At 39.1% G+C, this 23488-nt stretch overlaps 1 protein-coding gene across 2 annotated transcripts in view; it reads left to right on the top strand.

The window, feature by feature from the left end:
- Positions 1–3487: 3487 nt before the first annotated feature.
- AGTR1 (angiotensin II receptor type 1) overlaps positions 3488–23488 on the top strand; it is a 51334-nt gene continuing 31333 nt past the window's right edge. Inside the window, exon 1 of one of the 2 annotated variants that reach the window (XM_043991727.1) lies at positions 3488–3968. The gene's annotated coding sequence lies outside the window, so the exon portion shown is untranslated. The remainder of the gene's footprint in view (positions 3969–23488) is intronic. The other variant, XM_043991726.1, reaches the window with a different exon arrangement.

The raw sequence follows: 23488 nt of genomic DNA, 5'->3' as shown, positions 1-23488 counted from the left end.
GTGTGTGATCACACTTTCCCCCTATATAATTCATTATTACTAAATTTATCTTTTAAAAAAAGGGGGGAGCATTTACTGCTGGTAGAGTTGTGAACTGATCTAACCATCTGGAGAACAATTTGGAACTATGCCCAAAGGACAATCAAATTGCAGATCCTTTGATCCCATAATACCGCTACTAGTTCTGTATCCCAAAGAAATCATTAAAAAAGGCAAAAGGACCTTCATGTACAAACATATTTATAGCAGCTCTTTTTATGATGGCAAATAATTGGGCATTGAAGGGATGTCCATCAGTTAGGGAATTGTTGAACAAGTTGTGGTATATGATTGTGATAGAACATTATTGTGCTATAAGAAATGTCAAGCAGGAAAGACTTACATAAACTGATACAAAGTAAAGTGAGCAGAACCAGGAGAGCACTGTACATAGTAGCATCATTATTGTACAGTGAAAAACTGTGAATGACAGCTATTCTCACCTGATCCAAGACAATTCCAAAGGACTCATGCTAGAAAATACTATCTACATCCAGAGAAAGAACTGATGTAGTCTGAATGCAGATCAAAGCATACTATTTTCTTTACTTTTGTGGGTTTTTTTCCTTTTGGTCTGTTTTTTCTTTTACAACATGACTAATATGGAAATATGTTTTACCTGATTGCATATATAGAATCTCTATCAAATTGCTTGCCATTTTAGGGTGGGGTGAGAAAAGAGAGGGAGAAAGAAAATTTGTAAGTAAAAATAAATTTTTAAATGAATGTTTAAAATCATCTTTATATGTAATTGGAAAAAATAAAATATTATTTTAAAATAAATAAAATTAGTCTGGGTAAAAAAATGGGGGGGTATTAAATTAAATTTAAATATTTCAGACAGAAAAAAATGTCCACTATCATGGATGATGTCTAGAATGACTACTCTTACACTTATCACATTATTACTCCCATTGTTGTTATGTGTTTATGGTTATGAATTACCTTGACCAAAAGCCTATAAACATTGAAAATAGAGATCATATATTATTCCTCTTTGTATCTCTTAGCACCAAATTAGGCATTCAATATAGTGGGGGATGACTTGGAATGAACTTATTTCTAAATGCATGAATTTCAAACATGAATTGCTAAAGCACAATTAGATGATCATAAAGTTTTCCCCAAAATATGGGCCTTACTTGGAAGACCCACAGAGGTTGGTGGACAGGCCTGAATAACAGGGAGAAGTCATTATATTTCATCTTACTAACATGTCATAATGAGTTGATGCAATAGAAAAATCAACTATTTGAAAAGTCCTATTTCTCTGGCTAATGTTTCTATTGATTTCTTGGAATTTCCTTCTCATCTGCATATTTTCTGGCAGCATAATATCATTAACTGTGAGACCCCACCCTTTTGGGAGGGCTCACCCATCATAACTCAGGATCTAACTGAAAAACATCCTTCTTCAGTAATACTGTCATTGGAACAGAAATGAACTAGAATCCAGGGTTCACTATAACGAGGAATTGGTAGCACCAGTGTCAGAGTAGTGAACGAGTCTGGCTGTTTATTTTGGTAGTCACATTACCCCGCTGAGAATATAACCTGACCTAATCGGCTTCCAGAAAGATATTGGGTGACATGGGACCAAACCCTATGAAGCCATGAAGCAATCCTTAAGAAGAGTTGAACTGAAAAAACCTGACCAAATAAACAAATAAACAAAATGTCAGCATCCAGTGTTGCACTCCTGATGGAGAAAAACAAATATTCAGAGAGGAAGCTATTCTATAAGGGGGAAAACGGAGGAAAAAAAAATCTTTTCAAATCTCTTACTTTCCCAGAAAACTTTGGTGTTCTTGGTTGCTGGGAAGCGTGGGAAGTGGAAAGGCAAGACCTGGTTAGGAAGGTTGTTTGTTTAAAATTTACAATAATACTTAGAAATGGGATACTTAGGGCTGGATACTTAGCACCAGGAAAGCAGCACGGTTTTCTAGAAAGAGCCCAAGGCTCTTCCTTGTAGGAAGAAAACCAAAGATCTAACATTATACAAATTTAGATCTGGAACTTTAGAAATCCAAATACACTCCTGTTCCAGGTTAGGAAAACAAGTCCCAGAGAAGGGAAAAGACTTCCCCAAGGTCACAGAAATCTATATTTATTTATGCTCATGTTGTTTCCTCTGATAAATCCTAAATTGCTGGAGGGCAGAAAAGTTGGTTTTATCTTTTAATGGCTGGTGCAAAGAAATCACTTATTAAATGCTTATTGTTTGAATAGTAAGTAGAATGCTGGTTTTCAGACATCGAACCAGTGTTCATTGCATTGTACCACACCACTGCTTCTCAGATCTATTACTTGGAGAGACAGAGAAGCCTCCTAACAGGGCCTATCAAATAAGAGCAATTCTTCCATGCCCTCCAAGCCCAGTACACAGCATTTCCTCAGTCCTTCACAGCTATGGAAATACATCAAACAGCAGACTGGTGGGAGTGGGAAATATTGTAAAGTATCCCAGAATCATTTTTAAAGTGTATTGAATTCCCTGATTTAAAGTGCCACGTATAAATAATGCTAAAAACCCCATTCAAAGCCTCTAGCATTTTCAATTTTTCTAAGAATACAGGAAAATATAAGTCTGCAACACAGAGGTTTTTACATTAGTCTCTTGTAGCTATCATTTTTTTTAAACTTCCAGCTCAAGAATCTTTTGATAGCTTACCCTTGTTTCTAAATGCTTCAGGTCTCTAGAGATGCCCAACATCTATTCTTGGGGAATTAGAAAATTAATTTGGCCCTACTTTTTAATAACTTGGGAGGAGGTAATCTCTTTTGATTCCCCCCCCCCAACATCAATTAGCACTTTGCCTGGGTTTATCTTTTATTAATTTCTATTATCAAAGAGATTGACTGGACCTGGATGCCCATTAGTACACAAAACTCACTCGATCAATTCAAGTTGGCATCTTCTCTGCACCTTAGTGTCATAATTGATTTCCTAAAGGACTAGGAGGTTAAAGGACGACCCCAGGGTCAGTCAGCCAGTACATGAAAAATACTGAATTTAAAATAGGTGCTCCTAGGTTCTAATTTTTAATAATAATTTCTATGTCCAAGGTGATAATGTGCGGGTACAGTGCCCAAGGGGAATAAAATTAACCGGCCGCTCCAATCTCACACTTAGAAAAGAAAATCATCAATGCAGCCTGGCTTAAAGAGAGGAAGGGAACAGAAGGTCCCAGCTCTAGTCCGGAAAGTTTCGGCTAAATATTGGGAGGGAACCTCTAGAGACACGGTGTACCATAGACATCCCCAGCAGTCCCCGTTAGATGACCCCGCCAGGTTGGCGGATGTGATTAGATGAAGCGCTGATTAATGAGGTGGCTCGGTGCTGCGATCGCCTTCTGGGATGGTCCTGGAGGGGCTCCGGGAGGAGGTGGGAAGGGGGAAGGGAGGAGGCAGTAATCCTAAAGCAAACCCGAGCCGCGCCCCTGGGAAGCCGGCAGCGCTCCACAGCTACGCCCCTCTCTATAAAGGGATGCAGCAGTGGCCGCCTTGACAGCCCCTGCCCAGAAGTACTTCTAGATCAGGCAAGGCAGGGCTGGGCTGGACTGGGCAGCGTGGAGCGGAGGGGAGCGGAGCCACCCCTGCCCCTGGTCGGTCCCAGGCAATGATCGATGGCGGGGAGCAGCCTCCTCTGCCCCGCGCCCGTGTGAGGGGGCGAGCCCAGAATCCCTGCTGCTCATTGCACAACCACAGCTGGCAACTAAGCAGCCCGAGCCTCTGCCACCGCCACCGCCGCGCGGGACCCCTGGAGCCCTGGAGTTTGTCCCTTCGCTCCCCGAGAGTTACTTTGCAGGGAGCGATCTGTCCCAGAGAGAATAACTGACAAGCCGCGGGCGCCCGGGGCAGTGAGTGGAGCCCAGCCCCGAGCAGGGGCATTGCCAAAGCTCCCACTTGGTTTCCTGTCTCAGAGCCAGGTAAGGAAGGTGTGGGGTGGGATCGTTTGCCCTTGGATTGCTTCTCGTTACGCCCATTTACCCTTAAGGAGAGGAAAACCAAAACTTACTCTGGGTTTTAGAAACAAAGTTGCTATTATTTTTTTTAAAAATCATCAACTATGTAATAAGACTGAAAGGAAAAAGACAAAAAGTGTGGCAGAAACTGGGCGTCGAGGGCTGAAGCTGTTTCTCCCACCACCCCCTCCTCTCAGCTAATTCCTGTTGTCTAACCTCACCCTCTGAGCCCTTCATTTTTTGCTTTGGAATAACAGGGCAGTCATGTTTTGCTACCTCAGAGAAGGACTTCTTAACCTGGACAGACTGGTAGAGTTCAAGGGGACCATGAACTTGGATGAGGAGAAAAAAATAACATCTTATTTTCACTAAATCTCAATCTGAAATTGAGCATTTCCTTTCATTATTTAAAAACCCTATTCTTAGAAGTTCAGACATAGCCTTCACTAGATCACACAAAAGTGGTTAAGAATCTCTTCTCTAGAGGGAAGCTGTAGATCAATTTCCCTCCTCACCCCCACAAGCTTCTAACTTTTAACTTGCTAATATTCCACAGAGCTGGATATGAAAGATATGCATTTTATTTCTCACTGGGGGCCACACGGTTACAATCAATCAACATGTACTTACTAAACACCTATCATGTACCATGCACTGTGCTATAAAAATATAATTTGTATACTTCTTACCTGGATTACACTTTTCCATCCTTGGGTTGGTCTTTTATTCTCTCAATTTACAGGCAGGTCATTAGCATACCTAAGGCATTTATTTATTTTTTTGTTTCTTTGTTTTTAAAGCTGGGTCTCCCCCATCTCTCTTAGGCTATTTTTGTAGGCCAGATCCCACAACTGATAAGCCTGGGAGCTTTGCTCTGTTTCTGATCTGGGCAACCAACTTGATCTCAGGGGCTCAATGTATTAATGCCAATTTAAGGTGACCACCTGATTGACAATAATCCACTGATGCTTAAGACTCTTGAACCCAAGAGATGTGCTAGCCTCAGTTTCCCTGATAGCTGAGATCACCCCTATTGTGCCCAGCCCAAGGCTGACTATTGGCAAGAACTGGTCACTTACCCAGGCTTAATATGGTAGCCCTTGTCTCTGCTCTGCCTAACTCTCCCACCAATCTTTCACTCTTTAGCCAGATTTTAACACCCACCAGAGTTGTGGGTTTAGATCTTAATTCCCTTTACCTATTTATTGAAAGAGTATGGCACGGTGTAAAGAATGATGGATTTGAAGACAGAAACCAAACTCTCCCTGTGTAACCTTGGACAAGTCTCTTCGCCTCCTTCAGCTACATTTTTTTTAAAAAAGGAGTGGGAGCAGAATGCCTCCAAAGTCCCATTGGCTCCAAATCTGTGGCTCTTACAAGGAAAAGGGGCTCAAATTTCCTTTGTTTCCCCCACATTTCTGGGCCTCATCCCACTTACTTGGGCTACATTCCTCACCTATCTAGGGTTCCTCATCGGTAGAGTCACCCACAGAGTCTTCTACTGCTTACCTTCAGGAATATTCACAGCTTTTTGGCAGCTGGTGGTAGTTAGCTCTTGACCTAGATTTTGTACCGCCAGAGTTGAAATCCAGCCTCAGATTCTTTCTAGCTGTGTGACCCTGGGAAAGCCACTTAACCTCTGTCTACCTCAGTTTCCTCATCTGTAAAGTGGAGATAATAATGCACCTATGTCCCAAGGTTGTTGTGAGTCTTAAATGAGATATTTGTGGTTTAAAAAGAAAAGCACTTAGCAACGTACCTTACACATAGTAGGTACCATATAAATGTTTATTCTCCTCTTTTGTCCCCTCCCCAACTTCCTGGCAACAACAAGCTTTATCTCTTCCTGATAGAGATCAACAGCCTCTGTGCGTTTGCTCTCAAAATTACTCTCAGCAACATCAGCTAACAAAGTTTCAAGGTCTATGCAGTCAGTTGGTTCTTCCTGGGAATCTCTAGACTCACATTTCTCTGAACGCTATCAGGATAAATCAGTTCTCCAGATGCCCTTGCTATAGAGAGAGCTTGATAGTAATCCCCAGCTCCACCTAAATGCCTTCTTATCCTGTCTGACATCATATAGATTTATTTTCTCTAATGACTTGCGAATTTACCTTAAATGTAATGATTAGAAACGCTCTGTGTATCTATTTTTCCCACATAGGAATGGCTGGTTGTGTTTATTTGGTAATGAAATATTTCAGTATTCTATTTTCCTCCGGGACTATCGCTTGGGGTTTGGCTGTATTTTCCTTTTAAAGTTGTTTTGGGGCAAGATATTGACAGAAGAAATAAGGCATGAAGTTTCTCCCATTCTGACATACTCACTTGTTTCTCCCTTTTGCCTCCATTAGTCTGGTGACTCCCATGAAACTCTGTAGGTGTTTCATCTTCAAGATGTCAGGTTTAGTTATTTACATACACTTTGGTCTTTAGATCCCCAGGTCTTAAGTCACCATATATCAACCTCATTTATAAGGCAGAATGTATATATCGCCTCCAATGATGCAGATTATAACCATCCATCATAGGATCTCAGATGTTAGAGCTGCACGGACAACTGAGTCCAAACCTCTATTTTGTAGATGAGAAACCTAAGGCACAGAGAGGTAGGTAGAGTGACTTGTCCAGTGTCACACAGCTAAGTATCTAAAGCAGAATTTGAACCCAGATTTTCCTGACTCAGAATCTAATGCCCTATCCATTACACCAGGATTTCCCAACCTGGGATATCCATACTCTAAAGGCATCTGAGAAGCTTGTATTGGGGAGGGGGTTAAGGAATTAATTAACCTATTTTATTTCTTTGTGCATATAGATTGAAAATCTTTTCCTTTCACATCAAATCTCCAATAATTTATTTTATTTCATACTAAATGGGGATTTTCCAAAAGCCAAGGGCTACAGGAATCTTTGTCTTATACTTTTCTACCTCTCAACCCATGTACATCTGCCCATCCTATGTAACTGTAGTCTACATCATCCATAAATTCACTGCTGGGGGCCCTCCTTGAGTTCTCTGTGCCCACTCAGATGTTTTCTTGATTTGGCTTTCTAGATAAGGAGTTCTTAACTTGGAATCCTACAGATAGATTTCAGAAGGTCAGTGAACTTGGATGGGAATTAAATTACATATTTATTTTCAATAACCCCCAACTGAAATATAGCATTTCTTTCAGTTATTTAAAAAAATATTATGCTAAAAGGGGATCCATAGGCTTTACCATACTGTCCAAGGGGTCTGTGCAAAAAAAGGGGGAAGTCTTGATCTAAATACTTGTCCATACCTATCCCTTTAATCAATCTTAACCCACCCACCCCCACTTTTAAGTCTTCACTTGCTTAAAAGGACTGTTCGTTTGATGCAGAATCATTGCCTCATGTTATCCAATAAACTTCTTAAAGTTCCATCATTGTAAGCTCTGGTTCAGTCACCTCTTTTTTATTTTGTTTTCTGAGACACCATCCTACCTTTCTGTATTTTCTCTATTCACATCATCAGTGGCCTATATTTCTGGTTCGACACCCATCTGGTCTTACGTTGACTAAGCCATGTCCTCTACCTTGACAAATGTTGCTGCTGCACATTTAAAAAAAAAAAAAAAACAACTTGCTTCTTTGGAAAGCTTAAAACTTATTTCTGTTATTGCCTGTCCCTATGGCTTCACACTATGGCTTTCTTGTACCAGCTTTCTGTATCTCAGCTCTAAGTTTTTGTGGTGAGAAAAGAGTCTCTTTAAAAGAATTTTCATTTATCCACTTGTTTATGGATTTACCAAGTTTCTGGACCCTCTTTCCTCAATGCTACATGATTCTTGGTATTTCACTTCCAAATAGGAAGAAAAATGTTTCCTAATGGCTGAAACCTAATATATAATATCTCTTCCATCCTTTACACCCATATGCATACAGCATATGAAGGAGATTGAAGGTGAAGAGGGCAAAGAGAGGAGGAGATCGTGAAGAGACAAGAAAAGAAAAGAAATTTGAACCTATTGAATTGGTGACAGATAAAATAGTTGCCAAGGGAGGCATTTGAAATACTTGGTTAAGATGAATGTTATCAATAAAATGCCCACATAATTTACTTTTTTGAACCCTATCAAAGTGGGAAACTGAGAGATAGCTATATTTTGCTTTCAAATCTATTTCTCCCAGATACAGATAGTAAGGCGTAAGACATATTTTGATTGTTCTAAGTTCATTTCTCTGTTAATGTTCTTATTGTCTGGTTGCCAGAAATAAGTCCTTGTCCACATGGTACGTAGTTATATGAATACCTATCTCTTTTCTCTTTGCCTGCCCATTGTGCCCATTGCTGATGACCTCCAAGGACTCTCTCAAAGTGGGGATTCTTTTTTTTTTTTTTTTTTTACGGGGCAATGGGGGTTAAGTGACTTGCCCAGGGTCACACAGCCAGTAAGTGTCAAATGTCTGAGGCCGGATTTGAACTCAGGTACTCCTGAATCCAGGGCCGGTGCTTTATCCACTGCGCCACCTAGCCGCCCCCCAAAGTGGGGATTCTTAACAGGGGGTCCTTAGGAAGGGTAAGAATATAGATTTCAGGGGGTCTATGAACTGGTATAGGAAAAAGTATACCTTTTTTTCACTAACCTCTAATTGAACTTTAGTATTGAAATTTAGCATTTATTTCTATTTGAATATACACCATAAAAATGTTATGTTAGCAGTGCTATAATCAATCTCCTTTTTAATCCTATGCATTTCATTTTATGTATTTACAAACATTCTGAGAAGTGGTCCATATATTTCACAAGATTGCCAAAGGGAACCACATCATGGACACCTGTCTCAAAGTGGTCTTTTTTTTTTTAATCCTACAGGGTCTTCATTTATTTAAATTGTTTAAGTCAGAGGTGTTTAACCTAGCATCCATAAACACTTAGATTTAAGCAGATCCATTAGCTTGGATAGAAAAAAGTTACATTAAAGGCAGATTTATCAGGCAAGCCCTGACTGAAAAAGATGTGAACTGGCCTTGTAACCTTCACAAAATCTCTATGGGTATTCTTGGCCAGTAACTTTATTCTGAGAAGGTGACTACAGGTTCCACTAGATTGCCAAAGGGGTCCATGGCACAAAAGAGATAAAGAACTCCTGATTTAAGTTAAAGTTGTCTCAGACAGACAGACAGAACAGAACAGAAACAGAGATATTGATAGAGACAGAGACAGAGAGAGACAAACAGAGAAAGAGATCGTGTCTCTGGCCAAGAGGACCCATAGAGATTTTGTGAAGGTTCCAAGGCCAGTTCACATCTATTTCAGTCAGGGCTTGCCTGATAAATCTGCCTGTAAACTCATGGCCATATGAAAAAGCTGCCTTGCTATCACATTAGAAGAAGACATAGGAAAATTTCAAGGAAAGTTAGCAAAAGTCACTGAGCTGCAAGGTTGTCAGTTCACTGTTTTTGAAAGACTCTCAAGGTGAGCCTTCAAGAAGCCTTTAATGTTGGCTAAAATCTTCTTTGCATATGAGTCCACTTTTTAGGGTTGTGTTCCTTTTATCATTTTATTTCTCCGTCAGACTGGGGCCACAAATAGCATTTTCTTCCAGTTCTGCATCCAGCCTGGCATTTTTTGTTGTTTTTGTTCTTGTGTTCTGGTCTCTCCTTTTCTATAGAATCTGAATTTCACTTTACTTCTATAAATTAGCTTCTAATATTTAGACCTTCAAAACATAGGAAGTGCTTATCAGAATCGGAGCTGGAGTCGCAAGGATCCACTCAAAGACCACTGTCATTATTGACTGATCTTTAAAAAAAGAGAAGAACCCAGTAAAGAAACTTGATATGTGTATGTGTGTATGGGTTCTTCTCTTTTCTTTAAATCATCGTGAAGTCACAAGGAATTTCACAAGCTTAGTTGCTCATTCAGTATCAAATTCAACTTGACAGTTGGGAATACCAATAATTTTTTAAAGTGTTTATATTTCTTCTTTTTACAAAGGAATGACTCCTAAGCCTTAGTTGTTATTATTACAATAATATCCAAGTACATTCTCTTTTTATTTTTTGTCCATTTCATTCAATGGTAGATTTTCACGCAAAATAATTCCCATTTGAAGTCAAACAGTCACTGAAAAACCAATGAAGGTCTCAGAGAACAGACAATGGCATATCTTCCCCTTGATAAGAGAAAGTCAGGAGACTAGAGGAATAGAATGTTACAAATATTGTCAGATGCGGTTACTCTATTAGATGATTTTGTTTAATTGTGTGTTTTTTCCTTTATCACAAGGAGGAGCTCTATTTGAATAGGAGATGAAGTTATTAAGACAAAGATAAAAGATATCAATAAAATTAATTTTAGGAAAAAAACAACTTTTTCATAGCAAAGCTCTTTTCTTATGTTTGCCACACTTCTTATTAGAATGTAACTGTGCCTCTTTGAAAACTTCATTTTACTTTAAAGTAACAGCTTAATTCTAACACGTTTTGCTCCATAAACAGGGAGGAGAGAGCAACTTCTTTTAAAGAAATAAACGTATGTAACTGATTGTCCTTTTGCTAGTAACACTTTTGCATACAAAAAATAGGTTTTTATCCGTTGTTTTGTTGGCTTCCTATAACTTGACACTATGGGATATGTGTGAGATGCCGGCATTCTCCTCCTTACCTCATTGGCTATAGATCTCAACTTTTAGTTCAAAGCCTTGATCACAAACATAAAGTAGCCTAATATTGAAAACTGAAGCTTCAGCAAACTGTTTTAGGGCGGGGACTTGTAAAATCCACTTGAATCTACATTTCTATAGCAAGCTAACTACTTGAGCTGTTCAGAAGCCATGTGTCACCACTGGAAATAATGCTCTGTGTTTGTTTCCTGCATTACATTTAAAGTTTGTGGGGAGTTTATGTAGGTAATTCCCTCCCCACCCCCCAAAAAAACTGACAAATGAAGAAGAGTTTTAGTGACTTGAGTGATAAATGGAAAAAGCAAGTTGAGAGGAATATGCAGATGAGTTTTCTCAAATTGGACTGACAGTGATTATTAAAAGTGATCTTTAGAACTTTTCTTTGGATATTTAATCCTTCATTTTAAATCCTTTTTAAAATAATCTCATTACATTTCTTCCTATTCTGTCAGATAATTTAAAATGTCCATCACGGTCCACAAGTGGTCATTGAATTCCTAGTAAATGTTGGGTGTGGTGCTAAGCATTGTGGACACAAAAATCCAAATGCTATGACTCTTTGAGGAGTTTAAAATAGTTCGCAAAACAAAATATGTTTTTATGTCCATCTAGTATCCATTATTATTTTCTATAACTTCTATTCAATAAGAGTGTTTGACGCCCTGTATCATCAGGGATATAAGTATTATGCATATTGATATGGATTAATTTCATTTAAATTGATATGTAAACATATATGGAGATACTCTCACACACACACATATATACACACATATACATATCAAGTTTCGTTACTGGGTTCTTCTCTGTGCATAAGTAGACATTTTAAAAAATCTATTTTTTAAAATTAGAAACAGTTTCTTACTAGTCAGTCCTCTGAGTAAATGGCAGCCCCCATTTAAGGAATACCCAAGCACTTAGCTATTTATATCTACCCATAAAGACACATCTCCATGCACCCAATTTCCTGTGGTTTTTATAGGGTACATCGGTATAGGATGGGAGACAGGCAGCATGTCTGTTGTCCAAACAGTAGTGTGGCTAAATTAAAAAAACCCTTCTCTACAAGTTGGTCACAGAAAGAGAAATCCAGGCATGGAAACTTATGAAGCTCCTATGTTATGATCTTGAAGGGCTTTTATCTAAATCAAGGATCCTCATGCTGAAACAATCAGATCCAACAAGGCTTGGATCCACACCTTGATGCAGAGTAGAAGTTTTGTTTTGTTTTGTTTTGTGGGGGATTCAAGTCCCATATAAGCTCAGGAGGCTGAAATATTCCTGAGTCCCTAAGGGTAACCAGGATAGACTCAGGAAAGAAGGAGGGACACTCAAAGGAAATCAAGTGTTAGCTCTCCTCTTATCACTCATGTTTTCTGCTGCTTAGATCCAAATCCATAGATGGACAAGCTGGAACAGGACCAGATTTTGTTCTGAAGGTTGAAAACCCAACCGAACAAGCCTAACCCCCTGCTAATCAATCTAAGATAATAGATTATGGAAGAAGAAGAAGGTACTGGGAGTGAGGGTTCTTATAGTTCATGATGAAGATGAAATTTAAAGTGTAAATATATAACAGTCAACAAGCACTTATTAAGCACTTACTGTGTACTTGGTACTGTGCACTAGAGAGATACAAAGCGATTCTTACCCTCATGGAACTTACATTCTAATTGTTGAAGAGAGGGAGAGAACAAGAAGTACATAGTAAATATATACATGATAATTATAAGGTGAATAAATACAAATATATATGTATACACATACATAGTAGTTAAATATAAACTAGTTTAGAAGAGAGGGCACTAATAGTTAGAGGGATTCAGGGAAAGTTTTCTTCAGAAGATAGTACTTAGACCTCATCTTAGAAGGAAGAGAGGGACTCTGGGAGGCTGAGGTAAGGAGGGGGTGCATGCCAGGCATGTGAGACAGCAGGACAAAGGAAGAGACAGGAAAGAGATGGCATGTCCTGTGCTTGAGGAAAAGAAAGAGGGCTGGTTTGGGTCCACCTATGTTTCACTTTTTTTGGGTTGTGTGTTGTTTTTTTTTGGTGAGGCAATTAGGGTTAAGTGACTTGCCCAGGGTCACACAGCTAGTAAGTATCAAGTGTCTGAGGCCAGATTTGAACTCAGGTCTTCCTGAATCCAGGGCTGGTGCTTTATCCACTGCCACCTAGCTGCCCCTATGTTTTACTTCTGACCCTGTGTCCTGCCAATTACACAAAAACCTTGAGGGTGGCTATCATGGCTTATGAGGACTAAAGCACAAGTGATCATCTCTGCCAGGACTTCCAAAAATGGATTCTAGCTCTCAAATCTTCTCTCTCTAGTCAGCTATGTTAAGAGAGGCAGAATAGTGTAATAATGGCTAACTCTTCTATAGCGCTTACCATATGCTAGGCACAATGCTAATATGCATTTTACAATTGTGATCTCATTTGATACTCACAATCACCCTGGGAAGTAAGTAGGCAAGTCAGCTAATCTCTCTTACCTTCATCTGTAAAAATGGGACCAGTTATAGCACCTATCTCCCAGCATTGTGCTGAGGCTCAAATAAGATAATGGATATGCAGGACTTTGCAGACCTTCATATACTCCATTTGTTATCAAATTACCCATTTTATCATCACACTTCTTTTTTAAACGTTAATGTCTTGTCATTTGTTGCTGATGCATTACATAGGCTTTCAAGATCTATGAGGTACCAAAATTAGAATGTTCTATTGAGTTACCTTTCACTAATGTCCAAATCCTTTCTATTCAAATTATGTCTTTATCCACAGAGTATTTAATCTGGTGATGTCTCCCCAGTCCTTAAAGTAGTGGCAGTGTGACAATTATCTAAGGGTGGAAAAGCATGTTAAGTGACTCCTGAGTAATAACTATTTAGTCACCCGGTGCCCTTTAGCCTACTTAGGCAATTAAATAGATAGGAAAGAGGGGCATACACCCAGCACACTCTGAAATCATCACCAAGGGCCTCAGGTCCTAGCTTGAATACATTTTATGATGTGTGGCATGCTATAAGTCAGTCTTGTTCTTCTAGAAGGTCATTCTAGAAAAGACTCATTGTAACTATCTGCAGCGTTACATGGCAGAACTAACTACCTTCTAAGTGAAACTGATGCATGATGAAGTTCTTTGGGTCATTAATAAATAAATCACTGGAGAAGGGTACAAATCAGATTTTCTTTTTTTTTTTTTTTAGTGAGGCAATTGCGGTTAAGTGACTTGCCCAGGGTCACACGGCTAGTAAGTATCAAGCATCTGAGGCCAGATTTGAACTCAGGTACTCCTGACTCCAGGGCCGGTACTCGCTAGCTGCCCCAGATATACACTTTAATGAATATTGTCCCCTAACAAATAATGCCATAATGAAATTTCAGTATATGTTGCAAATGTAACTGCCCCATAATCCTTTAGGCAATTTCTTCCTTTATTTTTAAAATAATAATGGGGCTATATATAATGGAATTATATATTCAGGTTGTATGTTGCAGCAGAGTTTTAGCATCTCCTGGATTCAGAGGACCTGGATCTGAATTATTATTTTTCCACTTAATTTCTGTGAGACTTTCAGCAAAATATTTAATTATTTTTGGGTCTCACTATCCTCATTCATGAGTTTAAGGGGTTGGATTTGATGGCCTCTGAGGTGTCTTCCAGCTCTCTGTCTAGGATTCCATGATGTCTTGGTGGAAAATAATGTTTCAGTAGCAAAAATGTAGTAGATGCTACCTAGGGTTAATGGCAATCTTGCAGCCCATTGGCCTAAGCCATTGATGTCTACCCAAAAGTTGCAAGACAAACTTGATTATTAGGGAAGGCAAAGCTATTTGAGGTCAGACTTTAGTAAAAATTTAAAGGGATAGGGTTGAGCTTGTACCTCATTCAGAAATCGATTCTGCTTCATAAGTAGATCAAAGGGCATAGGATCATCAAGTGACAAATACACAAGAATCCCTTTACATACCTTTTCCTTTCCTAGTTATTCTCCCCCAAGGGTACAGTCATCACCTTCTGGACTGGGAGGAATCATTGGACAATAATAATGCATGTAGAGTGGATGTATCAGAAGCTCGCTTAAGGGATCATTTTTCATCCAATATAACATGAAAGCAGTTTGCCGTAGTAGAGCGAGGCATCAAAGTTCAAATCAAAAAGATCAAATCTGATCAAAAAGATCAGAGTTCAAATCCTCCTTCTGTTCTAGTTTGTCACAGCATTCCACTGACCATGGACAAGTAATCTAACCTTTCATTCCTTCCAGACAACCCTATAAGACTGAAATACAGGTGAATGGTCAATCAGCATCAATTAAGAGAGTTCCCACATTGGGATTTCATACACTAATGAAATCAGGTTCAGACTTTTTAAAAAATCATATTTTGTAGATTTGAAAGCACATAAAGTTTTTCTGTGAATTTTTCTCACACAACTCTTATTCAGAATATCAGAGAACCTTAAGCAGAATTCTATCAAACATTGGGCTAAAAAATTAAATGTCAATCTGTGACTCTATTCCTTGGCTTATAGTCATTATGGCAGACAAGACTAATGTTTTTAAATTATACTATATTATTTTCACCAGATGCAGTATGCCTCTCATAGCATTTTTCCCATCTAAGTTGTAACATTTTGTCCATAAAGTATAATGAAAGCCAGGTCTTTTTTTTTTTTTTTTTTGGTGAGGCAATTGGGGTTAAGTGACTTGCCCAGGGTCACATAGCCAGTAAGTGTTAAGTGTCTGAGGCCGGATTTGAACTTGGGTCCTCCTGCCTCCAGGGCCGGTGCTCTATTCACTATGCCATCTAGCTGCCCCGAAAGCCAGGTCTCTTTAGCCAGTCAACAAAATCTCACTCATTCTAATGGAGTGGTTCCCAACATTTTATTTTTAAATTTCATTTTAATTCATTTTTGTTTGTTTTTAGACAACATTTTCCAAATATATGTCTTTTCCCTATCCAGTAACCTATAGTGAAAGGGGGAGGGACTAGACTGGACCAGTGATTTCATTGGGATATTGAATTCTCAAGTGAAAGGACTCCCTCCATCACTATATCAGCACCTTCTGTGTAACTCAAAAGAAAATAATAATGATAATAATAATAAAGAAAAGGAGAGGTAATAGTTTATCAAACCAGTCAATGCTCAGCCTGATAGTATGTATATGCAATGTTCATGCCTATCATCCTTTACCTTTTCAAAGAAGGGAGAGAGAGAGATACCTTTTTCCTCATCTTTTCATCAGTGATGAGTTTGATCATTTTAATTACACAGCATTCATTGTGGCACTTCTTCTGTTTTTCCATTTACATTGCTGTGGTTCTTGTGTATATTATTTTCTTAGTGTGGGCTCTCTTTTTTCCCCTCATAAACAAATCGTCTAATCCCAAGCTTGAGAACAGTTACACCATTAGCATCTAATTGGTTGAGAAAACAGTTAATGACCAAAAAAAGACTGAATTCTATGATGCTTTTCAAGGTTTTTCTGTTTACTCATCATGGCAGCACACACATACCATCTGAAAAAATAGAAATGCACGTGTGTGATATTATTAAATCTATATCAGATATATTTATTTATTTGTGGATTTTCAAATCCTTTGCAAAATCTGTGGTCCCTCGGGGATCCAAAGGATCAAGATGGGGACTGTACTGTTGACACATTACTAGAGGAATAAGTTATACGAAGTCAGAAAATATTGTCTTTGAATTTACTTTTGATGTTACTTTTCTATGTTCATATTGTATTCCCCAATTGAATGGAAGTGACTTGAGAGCAGCCTACATTTATTTTTGCCTTTTGTATTCCCAAGGTATAGCATATTGCCTGGCATAGTAGAAATATAATAAATGCTTATTGAATGACTCAAAGCACAGAATTTTGTTTTTCTGCTGATAGATAAAAGAACTCAGTGTTAAATAAATAACTATCTGGAAAATGGGGGGGCGGGGAAAACTAGGTGGTTGACATAGGGTTTTCTCTTTAGAAAATGAATATGTTCACCATCTATCCTTCCACCAACACAAATAGGTTGGGGCAACAAGCATTTATTATTACAGATAATAAGTAGAAATAAGATGGGACAACAAATATTTGTTGCTCTTTGCCAAGCACTGGGTACATAAAGATAAAACGAAACCGACTTCTTGCCTTCAAGGAGTTTGTACAAGGCAAATAGCAAGAACCTTGGAACTTTTGTCCTTCTAACTGATATTCTGCCTACAGCAAACTTCAAAACATCAAAGATAACATCAGTTAGCTAGGATGCTTTTCTCTCCAGAATTATAAAAAACCTTTATAATCAGTTTGGAGAATTCATCTACTTTCAATATACCTGCATTTTTAGGGGGCAGCTAGGTGGTGCAGTGGATAAAACATCAGCCCTGGATTCAGGAGGACCTGAGTTCAAATCTGGCCTCAGGTACTTGACACTTACTAGCTCTATGACCCTAGACAAGTCACAAGCCTCATTGCCCCGAAAATAAAGTATATATACATACATATATATGTGTGTGTGTGTATATATATATATGGATCTTTGATAGATAAGCAAACTTTGAGTAGTTTTTTCAAAAAGGAATGCATACTGACATGGTTACTAAAGCATCCTGGGGCATTTTTAGAACTGACCTTACTTACTAACTATCCTGGAAGTTGACTTGGAAGACCATCCAAAATTTTGACTTTGGTTGTTGACCGCTGTAGGACTCTGAGCCCTAGCTGATTACCACAGTGCTGTTGATTTAATCCAGGGTGATGCAATTCAAAGGGTTTAGCTCATAAAGCCAAAGGACCTCTGTTGAAATCCGTTTACAGCAAATGAGGAAGATCCTGCTAATATATTTTAACAGAACAGATGAAATGTTCTCCGTCGCAGTACAGACTATATTTTTATATATCCCCTTGGTTTTTAGGGGGTGGGGAAGGGACATGCCCCTTCAAAGAGGTGGCAAGTTCATGGATTTCTTAACAGAAGCCTAACCTATTTAACAAATCTTGTTTCCTTTCACAACTTGATTTTTCCTCATAAAGTCTACTCCCTTTGGAGGTAGGGGGAGGAGGGAGGAGAAAACTCAGATGGGAGGAAAAGGAAGGATTAAAATCTCTGATTTCATTGTTGTGAGGAACTCTTGACATGGAAATTCCCTCCATTGATTGAGAGATTAAGGGACTTGATACATGTCAGAGCTAATATGTATCAGAGGCAGAATTTGAACCTCTGAGGCTGTTTCTTTTTTTTTTTTTTGGTGAGGCAATTGGGGCTAAGTGACTTGCCTAGGGTCACACAGCTAGTAAGTGTCAAGTGTCTGAGGCTGGCTTTGAACTCAGGTCCTCCTGACTCCAGGGCCGGTGCTCTATCCACTGCACCACCTAGCTGCCCCTGTTTCTTTACCTATTTATACAAGATTTCCTGATACATTCTCTCTAAGGATTGGGAAAGCTAGGTGGCACCATAGTGCTGGGCCTAAATTCCCGAAAGACTCATCTTCATGAGTTCAAATCTGGCCTCAGACCACTTACTAGCTTTGTGACCTTGAGCAAATCACTTCACCCTGTTTGTCTCTATTTCCTCATCTGTAACATGAGCTGGAGAAGGAAATGGTAAATGACTTCAGTACCTTTGCAAAAAAAAAAAAAAAGAGTCATGAAAAGTCCAACACAGCTCAAAAACAACAAATCTCTCTGGCTTGTATCTTTTACCCCACCTATGTATATGTATTCATATATAAACTAATACTAGGGTTTTGTATCTGATGTATCCTCCAGTAGATCGTTTTTGCTTTTTGTTTTTGTTTTTTAGTTTTGCTTTTGTTTTGAAGTCAAAACTTCTTGCTTTTTAAAAATGATCAAAATATGTGACTTTGAGGAAAACATTTGGGTCTCAGTTTCCTTATGTATTGTAACGATTGGAATGACGCCACCTGCTGGAGACTTACTGTAGAAGAGTTCCACCCATGAAGCGAAGGTCTTTGAGGGCAAGACCAGGAGTCTTTTCTTTGGAAAAGGAAGTGATGCGGGCGAGTGGGAGGAGGAAGGAAGAGACTAGCGCTCAGTCTCGCTCTCTTTCCTTTGGACTCTGGTGGAGAGCGGAGCTAGAAATGTGCTCTCCCTTTAATAGATAGGAATCTAGGCCTTTCTCTCTCTCTTTACTAAATTCTTATTCTCCTTAATAAATGCTTAAAAGTCTAACTCTTGCTAAAGCTTATAATTTATTGGCGACCACTCATTAGATATTTTAGACAGTTCAGCTAGAATTTTAGCCCTTAACAGTATAAAACAGAGGTCGAAGCAGAAGGTGACCCTTGAGTTCCCTTCCAGCTTTTAATCTGTGCTGTTCTTTTCAGGCTTGTAGAAAACTTAATGGGAGGGGGAAGCTAGGTGGTACAGTGTATAGAGCACCAGCCCTGGATTCAGGAGGACCTGAGTTCAAATCCGGCCTCAGACACTTGACTCTTACTAGCTGTGTGACTCTGGGCAAGTCACTTAACCCTCATTGCCCGGAGGAAAAAAACATGGGAAAAGATACAGATTTACATCTGTCTCGATATCTTTTGTGACACATATTTCAATATTGTTTATAGGCAAGGCAAGGAAGAATTTAGCATAATTTTAAGGCGTTGCTCATTTGTTTCACTCATTCTTGCTTTTATTTCAAACTACAAACTTAGATATGAATATGAAAATATTATTATAGTTGGATGATACTTTGAATTTATATAATGCCTTAAAGGTGGCAAAATCCTTTCTGCTTTTATCATTTGATTAGATATGCAGAGAGCTCCCTTCCAACTAGTATTGATTTGACTGATGTATTGCTTAGTATCATGAAAGGAACAATGGATTTGGAATCAGGGGACCTGGGTTTGAAGCCCATCCTTGCCACTTATTAACTTTGAGACTTCAAACCCGTCAAGCCAGTGCTCCACCCTTTGGCTTCCTCCTTTGTAAAATGAATTTTGACTAGGTGATCTCCAGAGACCCTTCTATTTCTGAATCTTGCGATCTTAGATTTCTACTTTTAAAGGATTTTCAAAATTTAAAATACATTTGCATTATTTTGTTCAGGGTTCCATTTTCCCTCTATGACATAATGGAGAAACAGTCCCCATTATCATCTCTACTACTATACATAATAGTGGTTTAATTTAATCATCAGCTATTTTTGTTTTGTTTCGTTGGGGGTTTTTTCAGGGCAATGAGGGTTAAGTGACTTGCCCAGGGTCACACAGCTAGCAAGTGTCAAGTGTCTGAGGCCGGATTTGAACTCAGGTCCTCCTGAATCCAGGGCCGGTGCTTTACCACTGCGCCATCTAGCTGCCCCCAATCATCAGCTATTTTTAACTAACAAAATTCCTCTTTTTTTTTTCCTCATGTGCCATTGTTGAAGTTCTTGGTCACCATATTTACACCAATATGATCCCATTAATAAAATGTCAACCTCAATTACTTTTCAGTCACTCATACCTAGTGGTTCAATTACATTTGGTTCCTGGACTAATGGTTGTGTGTTATTCAAGACAAGAAATTAAAAATAAATTTATCTCTGAGTCACTGAAGCATTAAGGGTTTGAAATATCTAAATAATTAGCTGAAGGGGGAAGGATGTGTGTGAATTCTTTTTCTTCCAGTCTCTGGACCCATCATCTAATGGATTACTCTGTAACTTTTTCAGTGTCAAAGTGTGACTAGGCATAGAAAAAAGATCTTAGAATGATGGGCATTTTTGTATGTGACTTGTAACATCCTATAGATGGGAGTGCAGAGCAAATTCTAGCAAATTCACCTAATGGGAAAACATATTTTTGTTGTTGTTCTATAAACAGCCCATTCTAAATAACCTATAAATATAATAAAAGTGCTTTGACAGGGCTGCCACGCTTAATATATCTGTGCTCTAATGGGTAGATAGATTGCTAGATTTGGAGTCAAGAATATCTACATTTGAATCCCGCTTCACTCACTACCATTGCGTCCCTAGGTAATAACTTTCCCCAGCTTCCTCACAAGGCTGGTGTGAGTATTCCCTGAGGCACTAGGTGGCACCATAGTGCATAGAGCTTAGGACCCAGAGTCTGGGAGGCTACTTCAATTTTAGCCTCAAACACTTAGATGATGGGTGACCCTGGGAAAGTTACTTACCTTCTGTCTATCTCAGTTTCTTCATTTATAAAATGGGGATAAGAAGAGTACCTACCTTACAGGGTTATTACAAAGATATAATGAGATGATGTTTGTATAGTGCTTTCTAAACCTAAAAGCATTTACCATATGCTAGGCACCAAGAATTCAAAGACAAACATGAGACAGTTCCTCCCTGCCTTTAAGGAACTGAACATTCTGCCTGGGGAGACATCAGATACAAAGACGAGGAAGACACAAGTTAGGTGACTTGCCTAGGGTCACACAGCTAGAAAGGGCCTGAGCTGGATTGAACTCAAGTTTTCCTTACTCCAGGTCCAGTGCTATATCTAGCTATTATAATGATCAAAATGAGCTAATCCATGTTAAAAGTCTTGTACACATTGAAACACTATATAAATAACAACTAGCATTACTGCTGTTGCCATTACACATCTTGTTGTGTGTGAGACTGATTCTAAACATTTGCTATGCATATTTAAAGAATTAGAAATCTTCAAAGAACTCCTGGCTTCCAAGTTAAGAAGTACTTTGTTGGGAACTTTTATATTGTGGAAGAGTAAGTATCATCACTTCCTAATAGCCAAGTGGTCCCTTTAAATTCGTATTAAGGCTTTACTACAAGAACATCCTGGCCTCTGAACCCACTAATTGCTAGATGGTCTGGCACATGTCACAACAGGAGATAGAGTTAATCTTCAGGGCATGTAAAAAATTAATGCATGTTTCTGGTCCTTTGGCTCTTGCCCAGAAATTGAAAAAATTCTAAAGCCGTCCCTCAGAGCTTCATCAGCTTCTGAATGGCAATCTCACCACCGTTATCCCACAAGTAAACATTCTAAACAGGACCCATGTGGCTAAGAACTAGGAGAGTGTAGATCACAGAAAACTCTGCCCCTGTTCTGTCATTTCCCACTCTTTGTGACCATTTGGAGTTTTCTTGGCAAAGATACTGGAGTGGTCTGCCATTTCCTTCTCCAGCTTGTTTTACAGATGAGGAAATGGAGATAAACAGGGTAAAATGACTTTCCCAGGGGCAGCTAGGTGGCGCAGTGGATAGAGCACCAGCCCTAGAGCCAGGAGGACCTGAGTTCAAATCCGACCTCAGACACTTAACACTTACTAGCTGTGTGACCCTGGACAAGTCACTTAATCCCAATTGCCTCACTAAAAAAAAAAAAAAATGACTTTCCCAGGGTCACATAGCTAGCAAGTGTCTAAGGTCTGATTTGAACTCAGGAAGATGTCTTCCTGACTCCAGAACCAGTACTCTATCCACTGAACCACCTAGCTTCCCCCCCCCCTCCCCCTGCCCCCACCAAAGAACTGAATAAATATAAATTAAATAATAATAATAAAGTAACAAAATAACTGAATTCAGTTTTTTGACTGGGCACATTTGAAGGTAAATAAGGCAGCCCTAGGCAGACTTTAGAAAGAAATTAAACTTTGTTTCTGAGGCCTCTAATTGTTTGACAAATATGTATTTAATGTGTACCATATACTTGGCACTGGATATTCAAAGAGAAAAATGAGGCGCTCTCTCTCTCTCTCTCTCTCTCTCTCTCTCTCTCTGCCAGTAAGGAACTGAACATTCTGCTGGGGGAGGGTTAGATGACTTGCCCAGGGTCACACACCTAGTAAGGGTCTGAGGCTGGATTTGAACTCAAGTCTTTCTTCCTTACTCCAGATCCAGAGCTCTATTCATTTCACCATTCAACTGGAAGGTAACCTCAGAAAGAAAAGTCCTACCACTAAGAGGGCAAGAAAATATTGAGAAAGACCACCTGTAGAACATGTGATCTGAACCAAGTCATGAAGAAAGTCAGGGTGGGGGCAGCTAGGTGGCACAGTAGCACCGGCCCTGAAGTCAGGAGGACCTGAGTTCAAATTCAGCCTCAGCCACTTGACACTTACTAGCTGTGTGACCCTGGGCAAGTCACTTAACCCCAATTGCCTCACAAGAAAGAAAGAAAGAAAGAAAGAAAGAAAGAAAGAAAGAAAGAAAGGAAGGAAGGAAGGAAGGAAGGAAGGAAGGAAGGAAGGAAGGAAGGAAGGAAGGAAGGAAGGAAGGAAGGAAGGAAGGAAGGAAGGAAGGAAGGAAGGAAGAAAGAAAGAAAGAAAGAAAGAAAGAAAGAAAGAAAGAAAGAAAGAAAGAAAGAAAGAAAGCCAGGGAAGCTTTGAGGCATTTATTAAGTGCTTACTAGATGACAAGCTAGCATTATGCTAAGGACTGGATCAAGACTATCCTTTCTCTAATCCATCCTCCACTCATGTGGAAAAAACAGTCTTCCTAAGACATAGGTCTGACCATATCCAGCTCCTTGCTTTGAAACTATCAGTCGCTTTTCATCGTCTTTAGGATAAAATGTAAACTTCTGACCTTGGTATTTATGATGCTCCAAAAGCCAGTGCTCCCCAACCTTTTCAGCCTTGATTTCATTTTGCTTCCTTCATCATCTGTACATTCTAGTCAAACTGAATTATAAGCTATAGCCCAAACTTAAGTGCTCCAGGTGTGCATTTCAGAGACTCCTCCCAGAATCCCTATCTTCCTTCGAGTCTCAGCTCAGGTGATGCCACTCAGGAAATTTGTGGTAGCTTGTTTATAACTTCTGTCTTTTCATCCATTGTAGTGGTAAAGGTGAAAGGAAACAACTTTAGTTTATTGTAAAAAT

This window comes from Dromiciops gliroides, chromosome 3 (genome assembly GCF_019393635.1).
Source record: "Dromiciops gliroides isolate mDroGli1 chromosome 3, mDroGli1.pri, whole genome shotgun sequence".
Classification (NCBI taxonomy): Eukaryota; Metazoa; Chordata; class Mammalia; order Microbiotheria; family Microbiotheriidae; genus Dromiciops; species Dromiciops gliroides.
This window is presented reverse-complemented; position numbering and strand designations above follow the sequence as displayed.